Source organism: Sminthopsis crassicaudata, chromosome 2 (assembly GCF_048593235.1).
Source record: "Sminthopsis crassicaudata isolate SCR6 chromosome 2, ASM4859323v1, whole genome shotgun sequence".
Taxonomy (NCBI): Eukaryota; Metazoa; Chordata; class Mammalia; order Dasyuromorphia; family Dasyuridae; genus Sminthopsis; species Sminthopsis crassicaudata.
In genome coordinates, this window is record NC_133618.1 from 613,746,874 (window position 1) to 613,767,613 (window position 20,740).

General features: G+C 44.9%; 1 protein-coding gene across 3 annotated transcripts in view; it reads left to right on the plus strand.

Annotated features, from left to right (window-relative positions):
* Positions 1-849: 849 nt before the first annotated feature.
* Positions 850-20,740, plus strand: part of OGDHL (oxoglutarate dehydrogenase L) — a 58,595-nt gene continuing 38,704 nt past the window's right edge. Inside the window, exons 1-2 of one of the 3 annotated variants that reach the window (XM_074296092.1) lie at positions 850-947; positions 9,429-9,561. The gene's annotated coding sequence lies outside the window, so the exon portion shown is untranslated. Of the gene's footprint in view, positions 1,048-9,428; positions 9,562-20,740 lie in introns of all 3 variants that reach the window. The other 2 variants (XM_074296093.1, XM_074296094.1) reach the window with 2 other exon arrangements.

Below are 20,740 nucleotides of genomic sequence, written 5' to 3' on the forward strand. Positions count from 1 at the left end.
TTTAATCTTCACTCTTTCCCAACATCCAGATGTTTTTGTTCCAGCTCCATCTTCTCATCATGACCAAAATATTTCAGCTTCAGCTTCAGTGTTTGTCCTTCCAGTGAAAAGTCCTAATGAGAGTCTGGGACAAGAGGGGGTGTGCACTTTTACTTTAAGGATTATAGGATCACAGAATTATCGATAAGAGGGTTGTATAAGGCTTTCTAATTTTTTCCTCCCTCCATTTTTACTGAGGAAATGATTTTCCCCCTCCCCCTCTTACTTTTAAAGCAAAGGATTTGAGGACCAGGGTAGAAAACTCATCACTATAAATTTGGTCACCAGGTAGTGATTTTTTTTTTTTTTTTCTTTTTGACCAGAAATCCTGTGAAACAAGGCATGGAGGGGTGGTGCAATTAGTGCTTTTGCTGGGCTGGTCTCCGAGTACATACAGAGCCTGTTACTGCGCTTCCCATCTATGGAGGGTCTTGCAGTGGGCGCTGCCCATGGGGCCTCCCACGGTAGCCTCGGTGGGCCCTCCCAGACTGGGGCAAGGGCTCCATGCGCTTCCGCACGCACGAGGCGGGCAGCAGGGCCGCCACCCGCCAGGTGGTAGGGAAGAAACGTAGCGAGGTCCTGGGGGAAGGGGCCGGGATGGGGAGCTGAGGAGCCGCGCTGCCTCTTCCAGGCCCGGCTGGGAGGCGAGGGCCACCCGGCTCTTGGGATGCGGGGGCCACACCTGGGAAGGCGCGCCTCGGCTGACCGCGGACCGGCCCCGGGGCCTTGTCCATCCTGCCCCGGAGATCGCCCCCTTCCCGCCCATCTCTTAAGAACGGGAGGAGGGGCGGGCCCTCCGACGCGACCCATTGTGACGCCACGACGCCGAGAGAACCCAGAGCTGCGGGCTCTGCTGGGACCGGAGCTGCCCGACGTTCCAAGAGATTGTCAATGGCCACGTGACCCAGGTAAATTTCACTCTCCCGGACAACGCCCCCCCGGCTCGGCAGGCCCCCCATCTCCTCGGCCGCGCAGCCCCCGCTCCGGCTGCCTCCGCGCCCGGCTCAGGTCGGCTCCCGCGGTCACCCGGGGATGGGGGGTGAGCCCCAATTTGCCGCCGTCCCCGCCGCCGCTGCGCATTAGCCGGCCTGGTGGTCTGGGTGAGAGCTCCCGGCTCCTCCTCCGGCGGCCGGAGCGCGGGGCCCGCGGCGGGAGAGGGAGGGAAGGGACAAAGCCTGGCAGCCCCGCGGTGGGGAGCCGGTCGGCCGGCGACCTCCGCGCCCTGGCGCCTGCGAGTCAGGACTCCTGCCCTCCCCTCCCCCTCCTTGTGGCCAGAGCTCCCTTCCCCGGGCTTTGGAAAGGTCACTCTCTCCCATTCCGAGGCCGGAGGAAGGCGGGGGGATGCGCGGCGGGCGCCTCTGCGCGCCGCGGGGTGGCCATGGGAACGGCGATGCCCCTAGCCCGGGAAGGCTGCAGCAGGTGGACAGGGCACGGTCTGGTCCACGGGCTCCTCCTCCGGGAGGCGTGGGAGCCAGGCCCGCGGCCTCGAGGGGCCCTCGAGGGAGAACCTCCCGAGCGGGGAGCGTGACTTTGTGGGTTGCCCTTCCCAAAGGGTGGCGAGGAGGCCGGAGGGAGGAGGGACGAGGGAGGAGGAAGCCGGCGCATCCCTCTGGGCGGGGGGGAGGCTCCCTCCCCTCCGATCCTGCCCCACCCCCGCTGCGTCTGTGAAAAGTTTTCTCTAGAAGGGTCTCCTTTTCCCGGCGGACGGGAGGAGGAGTTAGCTCTGGTTCTGGGTCTGGCTCTTGCCTCGGAGCCCGAGAATTTATGGAGGTCAGATCTGGAGGTCAAGGGAAGGCGGAGTCACTGACTGAGGGGGGTTGGCTCCGGCTCCTGGAGGCTGCGAGGAGATGGGGAACTGAACCGGGGAACTACGTGAGCCCCAAAGATCAGCCCCTCCGGCGGCGGAGCTCCGGGCTTCTCGGCCGCCTCCCGGCCGTCCCGTCCGACAGTTACATCCCCCTCTCCGGCCTCGCCAGGCGCGTCCGAGCTCCGCCGCGTCCTTCCCACTCCGCGGCGGGACCCGCTGCTGCCGGAGCACCGTCTGGGCCGAGCCGGGCCTCTCCCCCTGCTCCTCCGGCAGAGTCGGGGATCTGGAACAAAACAGAACTCCCCCCCACCCCCGATTTAAAAACACGGTCATTCAACAAAAATCTACCGAGCCCGATAGGATCCGAGGAAGGCCATGGCCTCGTTCCTAAGTTCTTACTGTACAGTTGAGGTCAAAGATCACAGATTTGGGGCTTAAATGGGCCTTAAAGATTGTCTAGAATCATCAACCCCCATTTTACAAAAGGGGGTGTCAAAAGTAGGGTCTTCTGGCCCAGTCTGTGAACTTCCCGCCTCAGCAGCCTCCTTCCCCGGGAAAGCCCTTCTTGTCTTCCCATCCCCCTTCCTGCCCTCACATTCAGTGAATCCCAATGACTCCTGCTACCTTTGGGATCCAGTGCAAAGTCTTGTGGGTTTCCGATCATCAGCCCCTTCCTCCCTTACCCAGCTCCATGTGCTTTCTCTCTGACCCACTGCTTTGGTCCCGACCACCCCTCCCATGAGACGTTGCGTCCCCTCCTTGTCCCATGTTATCCTGGGTGTCTCACATGCCTAAAACTCCTTTTTTATCTTTTTCCTAACTTTAGTTTCCTTCAAATCTCAGTCAGAAATCTGACCTTCTACAAGAAGTCTTTCCAGATCTGCATTTTCAGACTCCCCAATTTATCTTGTCCGTATCTTGTTAGTCAGAGTTGTTACTTGTCACCATTAGAATAGGAGTCTCTTGAGGGCAGGACCTGTTTTTGCCCTTTTGCTGTCTCCCCGGCCTTAGCCCTGAGCCTGTAGATGCTTAATAAATGCGTCATGATACTGACACAGTTGTGTGAAATTGAATTCTTCCCATTCCCTTTGCTCTTGAACCTGGTCTCTCCCGTGGTCTATCAAAATAAAAACTCTTCAGCTGCACATTCAGTAAATTTAACAACAAATTCTCTTGTTTTTAAACAGGCAATGAATGTTATTTTAATGTTCTTTAGGATTCTTCTACCATCAGGGCCCAAAACCATACTTCCTCTACTTTGTTATATACAAAGATACTCCAGGCAAACTTGGGTTTTGTAGTTCCAGTTTGCTAATATCTTCCACATTCCTGCACAGACAAGTTTGCTCTCCTGGAAGCCCCTCCTTTCTCCTGCCAGATCTTACTTTTTCACAATCCTCATACTGGTCTCCTCTTTCTCCTCCCCCACCTTTCCATGGAGCCTTCCCAGACTACTTAAATTCATTTATTAAATTATCCTCATTTAACTACATATCTGGCCAAGTTCTCAATCTCCACGTGTCACTCAGCCAAAGAGATATGTCCTAGAGACCTGCTCGTCCTGGACCATAGCTAGATGTCCTATGCGTAAATGAGATCCATATGTATTCTCATTTTTATTTTTTTTTCATTTGAAGCTTTATTGATATATATTTTTTAATCAATCATTTCCTATTATATAATCTAAACACTTTCCCTGCCTGTGTCCCGGATATCCTTGGAACAAAGAAAAGCTAATTAATCATAGCAACAGTTAGTAGCCATTGTTTTCCATCCTCTATTCCAGCAACTCATGGAGGGAAACGTTTCTTCATTTGTCTTCCAGAATTAATATTTGTTGTTTTTATTCAGTCATTCCAGTCATGTCCTATTCTTTTTCATCCCATTTGAAGTTTTCTTGGCAAAGATACTGGGGTGGTTTGCCATTCTTTGTCTGGTTCATTTTACAGACAAGGAAAGCGAAGCAGTCAGGGTTGCCCAGGATCACTCAGGCCAGGTTTGAGTTCAGGTCTTACTGACTCCAGCCTTGGAGTCACTATCCCCCTAGAACTGATTTTGGCCAATGCATTTAACCCGGCTCAATTATCTTTTAGCATGGGTTTCATCTGTAATATTATGGTCGTTGTGTATATTGCCTTGCTCTGTATCAGTTTTACTGAATACTTGGTTATCATAATTTTTTCAGCCATTCCCTACTCTCCACACTTTAAATATTTCATTCCCAAAGTTACTTCCTCTACTTTTACGTGCCTCTAATCTTAAATTACAGTCTCATAATAGGCTTGTCTTGGATTTTGAAAGCTAACTACCCACCAGAATCTGTTGAACACCCTGAAATCCCAAGGTTGGCCAGTGGACAGAGGAAGGAGCTTAATTCCAAGTCTGACCCAGTCAGGGCAGCTAGATAGCTCAGTGGATAAAGTGCTAGGCCAGAGACAGGAAAACCTGAGTTCAGATTCTGCCTCAGACCCTTCCTGTGTCACCACTTAACCCTATTTACCTTAGTTTTCTCATCTGTAAAATGAGCTGAAGAAAATGGCAAACTGCTCTGATATCTTTGTCAAGAAAACCTCAAAAGGGATCTTGAAGAATCAGACATAATTAAAAGTGATTAAACAACAACATTTGGAATATTTCCTAGTCCCTAGCATAATGCTGGACACAGGGTAGGCCCTTAATAAATATTTATTGAACTGAAAAAAAAAACAATAAACATCTGTTAAGCACTGTATTAGACACTGGGGATACATAAAGAGGCAAAAGAGAGTCCCTGTCCTCAAGGAGCTTACAATCTAATTACAACTGAAGGGAGATGGGAGAGGGGGAATCTTACATGAATTTACACGGCATCCTTAGGATCATTGCCAAATCTAGGTTCCTGTCTTGGGTGGAGGATGCTATGTGATGCTGCCCCCCCTTTCCATTTTTTCAGACTCTGTTTCTTTAAGCTCTGGCTCCTAAATTGCATCCACCATTTCCTTTCTTTAGGCCAAAGTCAGTAAGAAAATTCCATGTTTAGCATATATTGGATTACTTGCCATGTAGGGGAGGGGTGGAGGGAAGGAGGAGAAAATTTAGAACAGAAGGTTTTGTAAGGGTCAGTGTTGAAAAATTATTCATGCATATGTTTCGAAAACAAAAACCTTTAATAAAAAAAATAACAAGGTTCCTTGGAAGAAGTACAGAGAATCATTTCCAAGAACACCCTGGTCCCAGTTACATTGGGAATGTTACTTAATTTCTCCTAAAAATGAGGGGGTAAGTGGGACTAGATGGCTTCGAGGGCCCTTCCCCCTCTGGGTCCATGATCCCATGCTCCCTGGATACCAGCTGTGGATACCATAAATTTACACAGATATTTGACTAGTCAGAAAAGGCTTGATATGAGTGGTTTGGAGAGAGAGTGCTGGGAGGGTTCTGAGCAGGGAGCAGTTGCTGTGGGCATTTTTTTTATGTGAATATATACTTTTAGGGCAGGATTTTAGGCCCCCTAAAGATCTCTGGATTCCAATTCTGCTTTTGCCACTTAGGGAGAGGTACAGGGAATAAGGATCGGGCATAAGGAAGGCCCTGGATGGGGAAATCTCCCTCCTCAGTGCATTCCTCCACCTTCTGTACCATGTCAAATTTCAGAGATTGCCTAAAATTACCCACAGCCTGGATATATTAGAGATGGGGCTTGGACCCAGGGAAGATACAAGGTTGTCTTTCTTTAAAAAAAAAAAAAAATCATTTGTTGAGCAGCAATCAGGGTTAAGTGACTTGCCCAGAGTCATACAGTTTGTAAATGTCAAATGTCTGAAGCTGGATTCGAACTGACGTCCTTCCGGGCTGGTGCTCTGACCACTTCACCACCTAACTGATGCTTTCTTTATCACTAGTGTTAACTCAAATAGAAGCATCCCTGCAGCCCCACACTGACCTAGAAAATCACAAATTATCATTATCTAGGTTGTGCTGTATTTATATTTTTGTTCAATGTTTCCAAGGTATTTTGATATCTCCACTCCTACTTATTCAGTGCCATGCTCATGCTTCTCTGAACCTCAGTTTTCTCATCTATTAAATGGGCATGAAAATGCCTGTAATGATTACTGGGATTCAAATGAGATCTCAGAAGGAAGTGAAGAGCTTTGTAAAAACTTTAGATGCCTAGGAAATGTTGCTCAGTATTGTTATTACCCTTGGAGTGGGGAGGTAGGAAGGAAAGAATTCAGAACTGAAAACAAAATAAAATTGAATTTTTAGAAAACCCCGTAAAATAGGTGCTATCTGACACTCCATTTTACAGAGGAGGAGACGATCGTCCATAGAGGTTTTAAGTCCCGTGAGGTCACAAAGCTGTTGTCTGAAGTGGAATTTGAATCCCATTTTCTCAGTCTGAGTCCAGCACTCTTGCTGCCTCTAATTCTAATGAAGCTTTGGACATGTAGGAATTGATCTGTGTTTCCAAGGCGGGTCAGGAAGGGCAGCTGGATGCTGCAGTGGGCTGCTCACTGGTCTTCAAATCCAGCCTCGAAGACTTACCAGCAGTGCGGCTCCAGGCAAGCCCCTGAACCCTGATTTCCTCAAAAATAAAGTCAAATTAAAAATGGTCAAGGCTTATAATGTGGTGTACCATCCTTTGTATCCAGAGTCAAGGGAGTTGGGGGCCTCTGGCTAAGGTCTTATTTGTAGGCCACATCTAGAGGAAACTAACATCTGGCACTTGTTGTTTTCCAGCCAGAGAGGCTGATGTGATTGCCAGGCGGAAGCTGGGATTGATGGATTTGCTGACTGGGCAGTTCAGCCCAATTGTCCCCATGGCAGCAAGGAGCAGGCAAAGCTGATGATGGCTTTCGAGCCCCCTCTCCCTCCTCTCCCCTCTCTTCTCCCTCTCACTTTCCCTTCTCCCTCTCCCTCTTCCTCTCCTTCTCTTTTTCTTTCTCCCTATCCCTCTTCCCTTTTTCCTCTCCCTCCCTCTTTCTATCTCCCGTCTCTTTTTTCTCCTTTACCCCCAACCCCTCCCTTTCACTTCTGTCTCCTCCCTTCTCTCTTTATCTCTTATTCCTCTCTTTATCCCTCTCTTCTCTTCTCTCTTTCCCTCTCCCTTTTCCCTCTCCCTCTCCCTTTTCTCTTTTTCCTTCCCCTCCCTGTCTTTATCTCTCCTCCCCATCTCTTTTTTTCTCTTTTACCCCTCAACCCCTCCCTTTCTCTTCTGTCTCCCCCCATCCCTCTTTATCTCTCTTATTCCTCTCTTCCCCCCTCTCTCCATCATCCAAAACCCTTTAAAAACAAGAGCCAGAGCCAAATCCTGGAGGGGAGCCAGGCCTTGTGAAGGCTGGAGCTTGGGCTCTGCTGGGTACACAGAGTCTCCTGCTGAGTTGGTGAAGGTGAATGCCCCAGAATCGTGAGTCCTTGGTTAGTCCACAAGTGCCAGCTGAGGTCACTCCTTAGCTGATAATGTTTTCAAAACAAAATGTTCCCACAGCCGGCAATAATGGGATGGTGGTAGTTATCTCTTTCCTGAGCTCAGAGATGTATGCTCTGATTCTCCCAGAGCTTAGGGAACTGCTTTTGCCTGACAGGTTGATATTTCAGCTGGATTTTCCTTGGCTCTAGTTGGGATGCTTGGATCTCAGTCCTGAACCATGATTCTTTTATTTTTTTTTATTAGAGCTTTTTATTTTTCAAAACACATGCGTGGACAATTCTTCAACATTAGCCTTTATAAAACCTTATGTTTCAAATTTTCTCTCCCTTTTTCCCTCCCCTAGATGGCAAGTAATCCAAAATATGTTAAACATGATAAAATATATTTTAAATCTAATATATTATACATATTATGAAATTATCTTGTTGCATAAGAAAAATCAGATCAAAAAGGAAAAAATGAGAAAGAACACGAAATACAAACGAATAGCAACAAAATGAGTGAAAATGCTAGATTGTGATCCATACTGTTCCCACGGTCCTCTCTCTGGGTGTGGATGGTTCTCTCCAATTACGGATCATTGGAACTGGTTTGAATCATCTCATTATTGAAGAGAGCCATGTTCATCAGAATTGATCATTGTATAAATCGTGTCATTGGTATATATAATGATCTCCTGGTCTTGCTCATTTCAATCAGCATCAGTTCATGTAAGTCTCTCCGGGCCTTTCTGAAATCATCCTGCTGGTCATTTCTTACAGTACAATAATATTCTATATTATTCATATACCACAATTTATTCAGCCATTCTCCAATTGATGGGCATCCACTGAGTTTCCAGTTTCTGGCCACTACAAAGAGGGCTGCCACAAACATTCTTGCACATACAGGTCCCTTTCTCTCCTTTAAGATCTTTTTGGGATATAAGCCCGGTAGTAACATTACTGGGTTAAAAGGTATCCACCATTCAATAAGTTTTGGAGCATAGTTCCAAATTTCTCCAGAATGGTTGGATCCATTCACAACTCCACCAGCAATGTATCAGTATCCCAGTTTTCCTATATCCCCTACAACATTCATCATTATCTTTTTTTTCTTTTTTTATTAATTATAATTTTTATTTACCAGATATATGCATGGGTAATTTTACAGCACTGACAATTGCCAAATCTTTTGTTCCAACTTTTCCCCTCCTTCCCCCCACCCCTTCCCTCCAATGGCAGGTTGACCAATACATGTTAAATATGTTAAAGTATAAATTAAATACAATATATGTATAACACATCATTATCTTTTTCTATCATTTTAGCCAATCTGAGAAATATGTAGTGGTTGGAGTCTCAGAGTTGTCTTAATTTGCATTTTTCTGATCAAAAGTGATTTAGAGAACTTTTCATATAGCTAAAAATGGTTTCAATTTCTTTGTCTGAAAATTTTCTATTAATATCCTTTGATCATTTGTCAATTGGAGAATGTTGGGCCATGATTCTAGAACTTTTGAGAGTAGAAGCTCTTGGGGTCCCAGAGCTAGTCCTTGGTTGGGCTGGGTGGACACTTATACTTTTGAATGACATTACATATTTTTCAAAGTGCCTTTATATTCATTCTCACCTTAGTTTTGTCTAACATTCCTGTGAGTTAGGTGTTATAATCCCCATTTTCCAGATCAGGAAACTGAGGCCTATAGAAATCCAAAGAAGAACTTTTTTTTTTTTTCGTTTCTTAGAGTTTGAGTATTAATTATACTAGAAGATCTCTGGGTCCTTCCTGATTCTGGGCCACTTAGTGACCTGAGTCAGGTCTAGAATCCAAGTCTCCGCACTTCAGATCTGAATTTCTTCGCTCTCCCACTGTTTGGGACACTCTCTGGGCAGCCCGCCCGCCGAGCTGTGTCTCCTCTGTCAGTTGCTTATTTGTGCACATTTTGTCGGCACACCGGACTGCTAGTTCTGGGAAGGCAGGGGCCATCTACGTGCAAACGCCGGACGCACGAGTGTGCGGATCCACCACAGTGCAGGCTGAGATGGGCCCGTGTGTGTGCCGAGAAGCCCCCGACGGAGAGCCTGGCCCTGCAGCAGGGCGATGAGGGCCTTCCTCTCGGGCCCAGGGGCTCAGCCCTTTTCATCTCGGACTCTGATTCACTCTCGCCTTTCCTTCCCTTTTGTCCAGACGTGCCATCCATTGCTATTCGGATCTCGTCGTCTCCTGCATGAGAAGACATTCCTGGCTGTTCCCAGGGGACCCAGGACCCGGGATTTTGGCCCCACTGACCCCTGAGCCTTTGACGGCTGTCCAACCTCGTGTAAGTAGGCAGGCCACAAAGGAGCCCGGCCTGCCCCCCTCCCCAGCCCTGAGCTTCCTGGAGTCTGTCTCCATGAGGGCGTTCGCCATCTGGCTCTGGTGATGAGCCCCTTTCCTGCGTGTCTGGGTTGGGCAGGAGGTCCCGGTGAAGCAATTAACCGCGCGGCGTCTGCGCCAGAGGACAAACGGGGCAGTCCCAGAGGCGCCTGGGAAGCAGATGAGCCGAGGGGGTAACTAAGGAGAAGCAGGAGGCGGGACCTGCTACGTGGGGTTCTTAGGAGCAGATGCGGTGAGGCTGGAAGGGCCGTTCTGTCTGACCCTCTCATTTACAGAGGAGGAAACTGAGGCAGGAGCCAACTACCCCGAGTCACAAAGACAGCAACAGCTGGTTATTGAACCCATTTGTTCATTCAAACATTTATTAAATGTCTTATTGTGGACCAGGCCCTGGGATGCTGGGTCAGGCGTCTGAATCCAAATCCCGTGGTCTAGGCAGTTCCCTCTCTGTACAGTCTTAATGGGGCTCTAGGGATGTACAAAGAGAAATACAAAATGATCCCTGTTCCTCAAAGACCTAACGTCTGGTTTCTTCAGGAAGGAAACAGACTAGAACAAAGCAGGGCTGGGGTAGGAAAGAAATAAGAGAAGGAAGGAAACCCTGAATTTTGGAAGCAGTGACATCCAAAGAGACAGCTTGACTTGCTGGGTCAATTGGTCCAGTAGAGTAGAAGCTCCTTGAGATCATTTGTACTTGTGTCCTCAGCACTTAGTGAGGTATATAGTAGGTGCCTAATAAATGTATGTGAAGTTGAATTGGTGCTTTTATATAGTGGGTGCCTAATAAATGCATGTGAAGTTGAACTGGTGCTTTTTATATAGTAGGTGCCTAATAAATGCATGTGAAGTTGAATTGGTGCTTTTTATATAGTAGGTGCCTAATAAGTGCATGTGAAATTGAACTGGTGCTTTTTTCCAAAAGCTGTATATCATGCTGGGAGAGGGCAGGGATCACAACTTAGATTTTTGCAAGTCCTCCTTTCTCTGGCTCATAAGTTGTCTCCTCTGGAAGTGTGGTTGGAGGAATTCACAAATCGTGTAGCACATTGGGCTTCCTGGCTGCCGTACTGGGGGGGAGGGGGGAATCGCAGTTACTGTTACAGAATAGGGGAATATCAGCATTTCCCAGGGGAGCATGACGTCCTCAGCCTCTAAGGGAAAACATTAATCACCTGTGTCGTGGATCTGTACCGGGAAGGTCCTGTTCTCCGGGAGATTCTGCAGAGATTATTCAGTAAACATGCGGCACAAATACTGGCTATTTGTGTATTTTAGGGCAGCTGGGCGAAGAGTGGGTAGAGTGCTGAGTGAGGTCAGGGAGACTCGTTTTCCTGAGGTCAGATATTGCCTCACTACTTACTAGTTGTGTGACTCTGGACAGGTCGTTTCCAGGTTCTGTGATCCTGGAAAGGGAAGTGGGGGAGGACGGCATGAGGATGCCTGAGGAGGACCGGCTGGAGCGGAGATGACACGTAGGAGAGAAGGGGGCGGACTCAGGCTCCCGAGTGCCGGCTCTGCATTCATCCACTTGGGCGTTTCTGGCCAGAGCCAGTATTCTTCCCCGCAGGACTCTGCCTCTGTCCCAGTGGCTCCCCTGCTGTCGCACCGGTCCCTGCTTCCACCCGGCGTGGCCTTTGAGAATGAAGGACCACAGCCGTGACCCTGGCTCTTTAGACTTATGTTGCCTCAGAAACAGTCGTGGGCTCCCTCACTGACGAGCTCCCGATGGCTCCCACCATGGGACCTCCACCCTTTCCCCCGACATTTTTCTTGGGTGACAGCCCAGTTGCTCACACCTCCCCCAGCACCTTCCCTGGTCCCCTTTGCCTGGGGCTGGAGCAGGAGCCATAGGTCGTTTATCTCCAGATCTCCGGGTCATGGGCTCTTCTTGGGCTGGGAAATGCTGAGCCAGCTCTGAGTTCAGCAGTCTAGCCCAGCGGGGGTTGTTTTCCCCCTTAAATCAATGGGGTTGTGCAAGACGGATGTCAGGGCTCCTTTTCAAGCCCTGGAATCAGAAACTGCCCATTTAGCGCTCTAATGATTAACCCAGGTAGATTTGGAGCGAGCAGGAGGAGCTGAGGCTGGGGCTGGACGGAGCTGCTGACCACGAAGGGACATTCGGCTTGAATCCGCCCCTGGGGTTTCCTTGGCAACATGTCGTAAAACAGGCCCAAGCGAATCTTCCCCAGGAGTCTGCCAGGGACTAGCTGTACCAAATAAGGGGTTTTTCTTTGTTTAAAGCACCCCCTCTTGAAGTTCAGGGTGATCCTCTGGACTCAGTGACCGGGAGGGTTGTTTATAGGGATGAGCTCAGCAGTTAACCAAGGTGCAAGCAGGACAGGAGAGTTTGTGTGTGTTTAGGCAACATTACCAACCCGGTCACCAGGAGTCAGTGACGTCCTGGTGACTAACTGCCTTCTGCTGTCATCGTTCTTTCCCCAGTGTTTATTACTGCTCCTGTGCTTTGGGGGGATTGGGTGGGGGTGGGGTACCTGAGCCTGCAAAGCTCTCCCCTTACCTGCCGAGCTTAGAATCCCTCGTCACCTGTGGCCTGCCCATCCCCGTCCCTCCATCTGCCCTCTCCCAACACCGCTATTCACTTTCTAGCTATTCCTTATTCACTGGGTAGTGCAGCTTCCTCTAGTAGAACATGAGCTTCTTTAAAGGGCTGGGGTGGGTTCTTGCTTTTTTTTTTGTCTTTGCATCCCCAAATCTAGCATATTGTAGGCACTTAATGGATGCTTATTGATTAATTGATTTGAAAATTAATGAGCCCCTTGAGAACAGGGATTATACATTACAATCTAATTAGGGAGATGAGACAGATGTCCCACTTCCTACCCCCCTTTTAAGCAAGGATGGCTAGGTAACTAATAAAGCCCTGAAGTTCATTAGAAGTTCCTGCCACCTGATCCACTGACCCACTTTCTATTCTTATCCCTGCAGTCTACCATCCCAGGTTCCCTGTTCTCAGTGATTTAAAAAAATGTTACCTGGCTGGAGAAAATCGGAAAATTGCCATACTGGATCCACCACAAATTCCTTTTTTCAACCTTAACTGGGATCTGTGACTGCACAGCAATCCTTTTGTCCATCACTTATCAACTACTCCCTCTCATGTTACCCAGAAAACTGTTCCAGATCTTGTCCTTCAACCCCCCACTTCTGCTTCTGTTTCCAGCAAAATTCCCTCAGTGACAGGAGATTGAGACCATCCATCCTGAGCGGCTTCATCTCCCCATTTTCATCCCTCTTTCATCACCCATTCTGCCTTTCCTTCTTTCCTTAGGATGAAATTGCCATCCTTTCCTAAAGCTAATTCTCCCATTTGTGAGTCCTTCAGCTCTTTGCTGCTTGTGCTCCAGGACAACAAGAAATATTTTTAAGATGCTTACACATTTGAGGTTCTGTGCTAGCTCCTGAGGATACAGAGAAGAAAAGCAAAACAGACTCTGTCTGCCCTTGTAGCAATGTATATTCTCCTGGGGGATGGAGCATTTAAACAGATAAATGAGTTTAAGATAATATGAGAAGAGAGGTTTAGTGACTAGGCAAAGAGAAATCATGAAAGACTTCCTGTAGGAAGAGGCACTTAGGCTGGAGTTGAAGGGAACTGGGGATTCCAAGAAGATGGGGCTGTACGTCCAGATGTGGGGTCAGTCTCCACAAAAGCTTGGAGATGGGAGAAGAGCAGGGAGGAAAGCAATTTAACCGAAGGATAGGATGCAGAATGTGTGAAGGGGAATAAGGTGAAATAAGCCTGCAGTGCTTAGCTGGAGGCAGTTTGGGAGGGCTATAAATACCAGGCAGAGGAGTTTGGCTTTTATTCTAGAGGTAATAGGGCCCCTGAGGATTCTGGAGTTCGCAGACAGACCCGAGCTTCGGGAAGATTATTTTGGCAGCTCTGTGGAGTGGGGATTGGAGAGGAGAGGAAGTGGGAGTACCTAATTTATTATATGTCTTGAACCCCTCTGGCAGACTGGGAAGCTGGAGGACTTCTTCCCAGAATGTTTTTAAAGGTATAAAATAAAATGTGTAGGATTACAAAGGAAACCCATTATATTTGTTTATGTATATATAGAGGGAGAGAAAAAAAGAGAGACAGATACAGAGAGACAATATAGAGAGACAGAGAGACATGACAAAGATTCAGACAGAGAGACAGAAAGAGAAATAAGAGTGAGACAGAGAGAAAGTCAGAGACAGAGACATGACAAAGATTCAGACAGAGAGACAGAAAGAGAAATAAGAGAGAAAGAGACAGAGAGAAAGTCAGAGACAGAGACATGACAAAGATTCAGACAGACAGAAAAAGAAATGAGAGACAGAAAGAGAGAGAAAAAAGAGAGACACAGACAGAAAGAGAGAGAAAAAAAGAGAGACAGAGATAGACAGGAAGAGACAGAGAGAGACAGAAAGAGAAATAAGAGAGAGAGAGAGACAGAGAGACAGAGAGACAGAGAGAAAGTCAGAGACAGAGACATGACAAAGATTCAGACAGAAAAAGAAATAAGAGAGACAGAAAGAGAGAGAAAAAGAGAGAGACAGAAAGGAAGAGACAGAGAGAGACAGAGACAGTTATCATCCATCTACATATGTACATATGCAAGTTCATAGACCCTGGGTTGAGAACTTCTGGACTAGAGAGGAAAGGAGACCTATGACGTGGCCACTGGCATAATCCCTGAGGAAAGTTAAGAAGGGTCTGGACCAAGGTAGCCACGCCAAGGGGGAGAAAACTCTGTGTGTGTGTGTGTGTGTGTGTGTGTGTGTGTGTGTCTGTCTGTCTGTCTGTGTCTGTGTCTGTGTGTGTGTGTGTGTGGGCACAGATGGCTCTTTGAGTGGTCTCTCTTCTCTCTGATCTTTACCCTTTATACTTCCTTCTTTACTCTCTGCCTATAAACAATAGAGTGCATTATAACAAATACACTAGAAACCCTTGTTGAATGAACTTGTGAATTGAATTGAAATGCTTCCTTCCCTAAAAGCGAAAAATCCCTTGATTCTACCCCCATTGTTGGGGTTCTTGATTCTGTGGCAGCCTTAAATTATTGTATTTCTTTTCCTCTTCTTAATCAGCCCTTTAGGAGCCGTAATCTGTGATTAAGGCATCCGTTCCCTCAGTGGCCAGCAGTGGCTTCTGTTCCCATCTTCTTACAGAAAGTGCTTTTTCAGCGGTGGTCACCAGACCCAGGGCTTTTCACCAGAGGGGGTGTGCTGAGCATCTGTTGTACAGCCAGAGGATCCAGGCTGCTTCATTTCCCATGGTTTCTTCTGTAAAGTGGGCAGAGAAAGGGTGGGGGGTGGCTCACAGCTCCACTCGGACCCTTTGACCATTCCTTTTTGCAGAATTTCTGTGACCACATCTTGGTCATTCTGCTCTGCATATTCTTTCATTCAACAGTGTTCTTCCCAAAAGATGAGCACATTCTCCAAGCATGGTCTGACCAGGCAGCGTGCAGAGGAGCTATCGCTTCTGTTCTCACTTTCATTCTATTGTTTCTCTCATGACCACATTCACTGCAACCTCCTTAGTTACCAGGAGATATTATTATCTCATGTTGAGTTGGCTCTATAGCAACACTTTGCCCCTCCATTCTTATTCCACCATCTTGTATTTATAAAGTTTCTTTTCCTTTAAACTTCTCTTTGTCTCCACTGAATTTCATCTTATGAAGTTGGCCCGCTCTTCTGGCCTGTTGGGATTTTTGGAATTCTCCCCATATTTGTTAGTTGTAAACTTTGTGTCTTGTGCAGATTTGATTAGCAGGCCATCCAGGTCTTCATCTGTCACTAATAAAAAGACAGAGATAGCCCAGGGCCAAAGGCAGCTTGCTGGGGTTTTCTCCCACTTGCCGGTGGATAAGACCCTCAATAACTCTTGTCTAGTCTAGCAGATTTTCTCCCCATGCCTTGACCAGCCCATCCTTTAAATCACCTCCATAGTAATCTTAATACGTCACTGGGATCAGAACACACTCTTGTTCTAAAATCTTCGGACTTACTTATGGCCTTAGAAAATAAAAAAACAGAAGCATCTTGTCATGGTATTCAAGGCCCCTCACAGTCTGGTTCCTGTCTAATCTACTTTTGTGCTACTCTCCACAACTCTGAATTTCAGTTAATTTTCAAAGAGCTTTCACAAAAGTACTAACTGAGGAAATGTAGCCAGAACAGAAGTGACATTCTCTCTCAATGCTGGACACACTCTCAGTTCCAAACTAGAAAGCGGCCCAAGTTTTAAGCAGTTGCTGCTCAGTCCTCTTCTGAACGTGGTCCAGCCAATAGCTGGCTTCTTGGCTGCAGGGCGAGTCCAGTCCTTGGTTCTGCTGGCAGAGCAGGCTCAGTTAGCATAGCTGCTCTCCTTTCAGAGCTCGAGGCCACGGCCCAGTCCGGTCCATCTCTAAAACTCCAAATACGGGAGGGGGGTCATACTGGGGAGTCATGTGTTTATTAATCTGAGTGCGGAGAAACACATGGGACCGCCTCTCTCAGGCCAAGTATTCATGGTTCCATGCTAGCTTCTTCCTTGAGGAGTGCTGGAGCTTGTCTTCCTCAATTACAGGAAAAAAGAGCTGTCCTAGTTACATTAAGCTCTCATCTCACTCCCTTTTGCTTCTGCATATTATTGCTGTGCAATCATTTTAATCCTATCTGGTCCTTCATGAGCCCATTTTGGGCTTTCTTATTTTGGGGTGGTTTGCTATTGCTTTCTTTGGCTCATTGAACAGATGAGGAAACTGAGGCAAACAGACTCACACAGCTGGTGACTGTCTGAGACTGGATATTTTGTACGTCCCCCATCTCTGGAGTGGACTCCCTCCATATTACCCACTTTTGTAGTCTTTTCTCAGGATAGGGCAAAACTTGGGCATTATCTCATTGATAAAACCTTTCTGGAGCTCTTCAAAGTAAAGGAGATCAAATATTTCCCCATGTGTATTATTGAACTTAGTAAGGATATTTCCATAGTGTTTTACAAATCTATTCCAAATGGCTTTAATCTGAAAAAAAGAAGAAAACTGCCATCATACATCTATTCTATAGCAAAGTTTTTTAAACTGTGGGTTGTGACCCCGTATGGGTTATATATGGCATTGTGGAACTGAATGGGAGGGTCGAGAAAAATTTGGCAGCAGTGAAAGGTATCAAATATCTCGCCAAGATTTAATTCTTTATGTAAAAATAAAGAAGCACATCCATCTCCTTAGTATGCAAATTTGCTTTCATCTTTAATAAGTAGTAAAATTATTTGTAGACAGAAGAATTGTTTTAAAATAAATTTCGTATGATTTAGTATCAGTAAATATTTGATTTTTACACCTATTTTCTATGCCCATATACCTGAGGTTATATAACAATTTCTTGGGTGTAAAGGGGTCACAAATGGAAAAAAATTACAAAATTCTGCTTTATGTTAGTTAAAATACCTAGACATTCACAGGAGACAAAATACAGAAAAGAATCTAAGAGTAAAACCTGAAAACTTCAAACATCTGCTTAAATTTGAAGCAACAAGCAGGGCAGTTTTAGGCATTCTGAAGCAGGGGCAGCTAATCTGACCTTCTTCATAGGCATCCTTGAGATTTGGTGGAATCCAGCCCTCCAGACAATTGCTCTGATGAGTCTATATGGATATGGATGACTGTACAGCTAGATGATGTCTCTGTATGGGTATAGCTTATTCAAGAGAAACAAAAAAGGTCAGAGCAGGTGGGTCCTCATGGTGGTAGAGAGCATTTGAGTAAAGATTCCCAGAAGGAGAAATACAGGGTTTCTCCAAGGTTTTGTTGCGATTTTAAGCTTTAATAACTTGAAGTGATTTTTGTCATCAGGGTATATTACAATCCATAGTTCTGGACAGGAAGGGGAAATGAAGAGTTTGAGAAATAAATCAGAAGCCCAGCACAAAGACATGATAATTATATTATAGTCTTTTTTTCTGCCAAAGGCAGAGCAGGCCGTGATTTTTAACATTGCTTTTAATGACAATTTTATCTTTCAAAAGGTAAATTAAATGATAAGGGAAATTTTTCTTGTCAATTTGATTTTTCACCATCAAGGAAGAGATGGTTCCTAGGATGGAAGTGATAGAAACCTGAGGGAAATGATAGAAAGTCTTAGGGTTTGTGAGAAAGCTATTCCCATGGTAATGCAGGAAAGGTGTCTCTTACCGGTTTTTCAATCATGTCTGATTCTTCGTGACCCCATTTGAGGTTTTCTTAGCAAAGATCCTGGAGTGGTTTGTCATTTCTGTAGCTTATTTTACAGGTGAGGAAACTGAGGCAATATTTTTATAGGCTAGACTATTGATCTGAATCTAAAATGTTGAACTACAATCAAGATCAATGTCAAGACTCAACACTTGAGTACAAAAATTTTACTTTGTAAATATAAAATGAAGGAGGTATACTTAAACAATAGTTTGTCTAAAAAAGATCAGAGGGCTTTAGTGGACCGCAAACTCAATCTAATTTAGTGGTGTGATATAGCAATAAAAAAGCAAATGTGATCTTGGTCTTTATTAAGAAAGGCATAAATTGGAAATATGTTTAGAGTGCTTGTTCATAAATAATCTATATCAGATTGCTTGCCATCTTGGAGAGGAGAGGAAAAAGAAAAAATATGCAACAAAAATCTTACAAAAGAGAATTTTGAAAACTATCTTTATATATATATGTATATATGAAAAAATAAAATCCTACTGAGAAAAAAAAAAGAAAAAGAAAGGCATAACTTCCAGAGACAAAGAAGTGACCATTTTATTCTGCTCTGCCCTGGTCAGACTGTATTTCTGAGCACTACAATTGGGACATGAGCTAGAGAGCATTCAGCAGAGGCGGGAGGGAGGGCCAGCCAGCGTGGTGAAAGAACTCAAGGCTATATTCTCAGAGGACTGGTTGAATTTGGAATAATTAATCCTTGGGAGTATAATATGTATGTAAATATCTGAAAGGCTGTCAGGTGTGAAATAGAAATTAAATTTGTTCTGGTCACATCAGAGAGCAAAACTAGGATCTATAGATAAAAGTTGCAAAGAGGAAATTCAGAATGTGATATAAAGAAAACCTTGCTTTAAAATGTCTATTTATTTTTGTTGTTCTGCACTAAACAAACACCACTTCGGAAGTCCCATGAGGGAAAGGATTGTCTTTTGCTTTTTTTTGTATCCTCAGTGCTTAGCACAGTGCCTGGCACATAGTAGGCACTTAAGTGTTTATTGATTGATTGACTGACCAATTAACATGAGAATTTTTACCTACAAAGAATAGAAAAAGAAAGATTTCATATGAAACCCTGAAGTTTTACTATAAAGAGCTTTTAAAAAAGCATTTAGTAAATTCAGAATGCTAGCTTTAAAACCATCCTGCTTGTTGGTATCTCTTTCTAAATCTCCGAGCTCTATCTCTTCTATACGTTTTTTGGTGTCTTCTCACTTTCAATAACCAGTCTTCTTCTCAAATCCCTCTCCCAAATTGACCCCTCTCTCCCCCACAAAATAACAACAAAAGCAAAGCAAACAAAGAACTCCTCCCCCGGGTAAATAGACCCCATTACAGTAAAATGTCAGCCATGTCTGAAAATGAATCTGATTCGGTATCTCACATCCATCATCTCAGAGCAGGAGGTGGACAGCATGCTTCCTTGTAGGTGTTCTAGAATCAAGGTTTGTCATTGCATCAATCAGAGTTCTTTTAAAGTAAGAAAATCTTGCAAATAACTGGAGGGATGTCAAACCAGGATGGGTTGCCTCAGGAGATGGAGCAGATTCCCCCTCAATGGAAATATTCAGTCAGAGGCAGGAAGATGGCATTTGTTGAGTGTGTTGAAGTAGGCTTTTTAAAGTTTTTTTTTTCCAGTTAACAAGTGTTTTTTTTAATTATCTCCCACTTCCATTTTGCCCAATGAAAAGGGCTTTTTTTTTAAAAATATGATTTTTAGAAGTTGATTTCTGAGGTCTGTTCCAACTTGGAAGGGCAGCCAGGGGACATGGTGAATAGAGTACCAGGCTTGGAATCAAGAAGACTTTTTTGCTTACGTTCAAATCTGGCCATAGACACTCACTTAGCAGGGTCCCTCTGGGCACATCACTTAACCTTGTTTGCTTCAGTTTTCTCATCTGTAAAATGAGCTGGAGAAGGAAATGGCAAACCATTTTGCTAAGAAAATCCCAAATGGGGTCATGGAGAATCGAACATAACTGAAACAACTGAATGATTCCAACTCAAGTTTTTTGACTCTGAAATTCTTGGAAATATCAGCTATTACTCTTATTACCATCATGCTTTTTGGTTTCACTTGTCTTTTTTCATTGTAACTTGTATTCGTGCATGTGTTCCATTGCCCTATTAATTTTAATTTATTATATCAGGAACTGTCATTTTTCATCCCTAGGGCCTAGTCTGTAGCACGGGAGAATTGATAAAATGATGAAATGAAATAGCATGTAAAAGAGATTTGAAAACTGAATTAAGAGCCTCAAAAATATAAGAGAATTCTTCTCTCTCTACCAGTGTAATGAATGACATGAGCGGCTCAGATAGTAACTGTTCTAGAAATTCAAGGAAAGAAATGTTGTCATGGAATAGAGTATTCAAGGAAGACTTCATGGAGAAGACAGAACTTTGGGTAGATTTTGGAAGATAGGTAGGCTTTATATATATATATATATATATATATATATATATATACACACACACACACACATATATATACATATTATATAAACATTTAATTAAAGCTTTTTATTTTCAAAACATATATGTATTGATGATTTTTCAACATTGACCCCTGCAAAACCTTGTGTTCCAAATTTTCTCCTCTTTCTCCCCATTCTCTCCTCTAGATGGCAGGTAATCCAATGCATGTTAAATATGCTAAAATATATGTTAAATCCAATATCTATCTATCTATCTATCTATCTATCTATCTATCTATCTATCTATCTATCTATACATATTTACACAATTATTTTGCTGCACAAGAAAAATCAGATACAAAAGGAAAAAAATGAGAAAGACAACAAAATGCAAGGAAACAACAAAAAGAAGTGAAAATGCTCTGTTGTGGTCCACACTCAGTTCCCATGGCCCTCTCTTTAGGTGTAGATGGCTCTCATCATC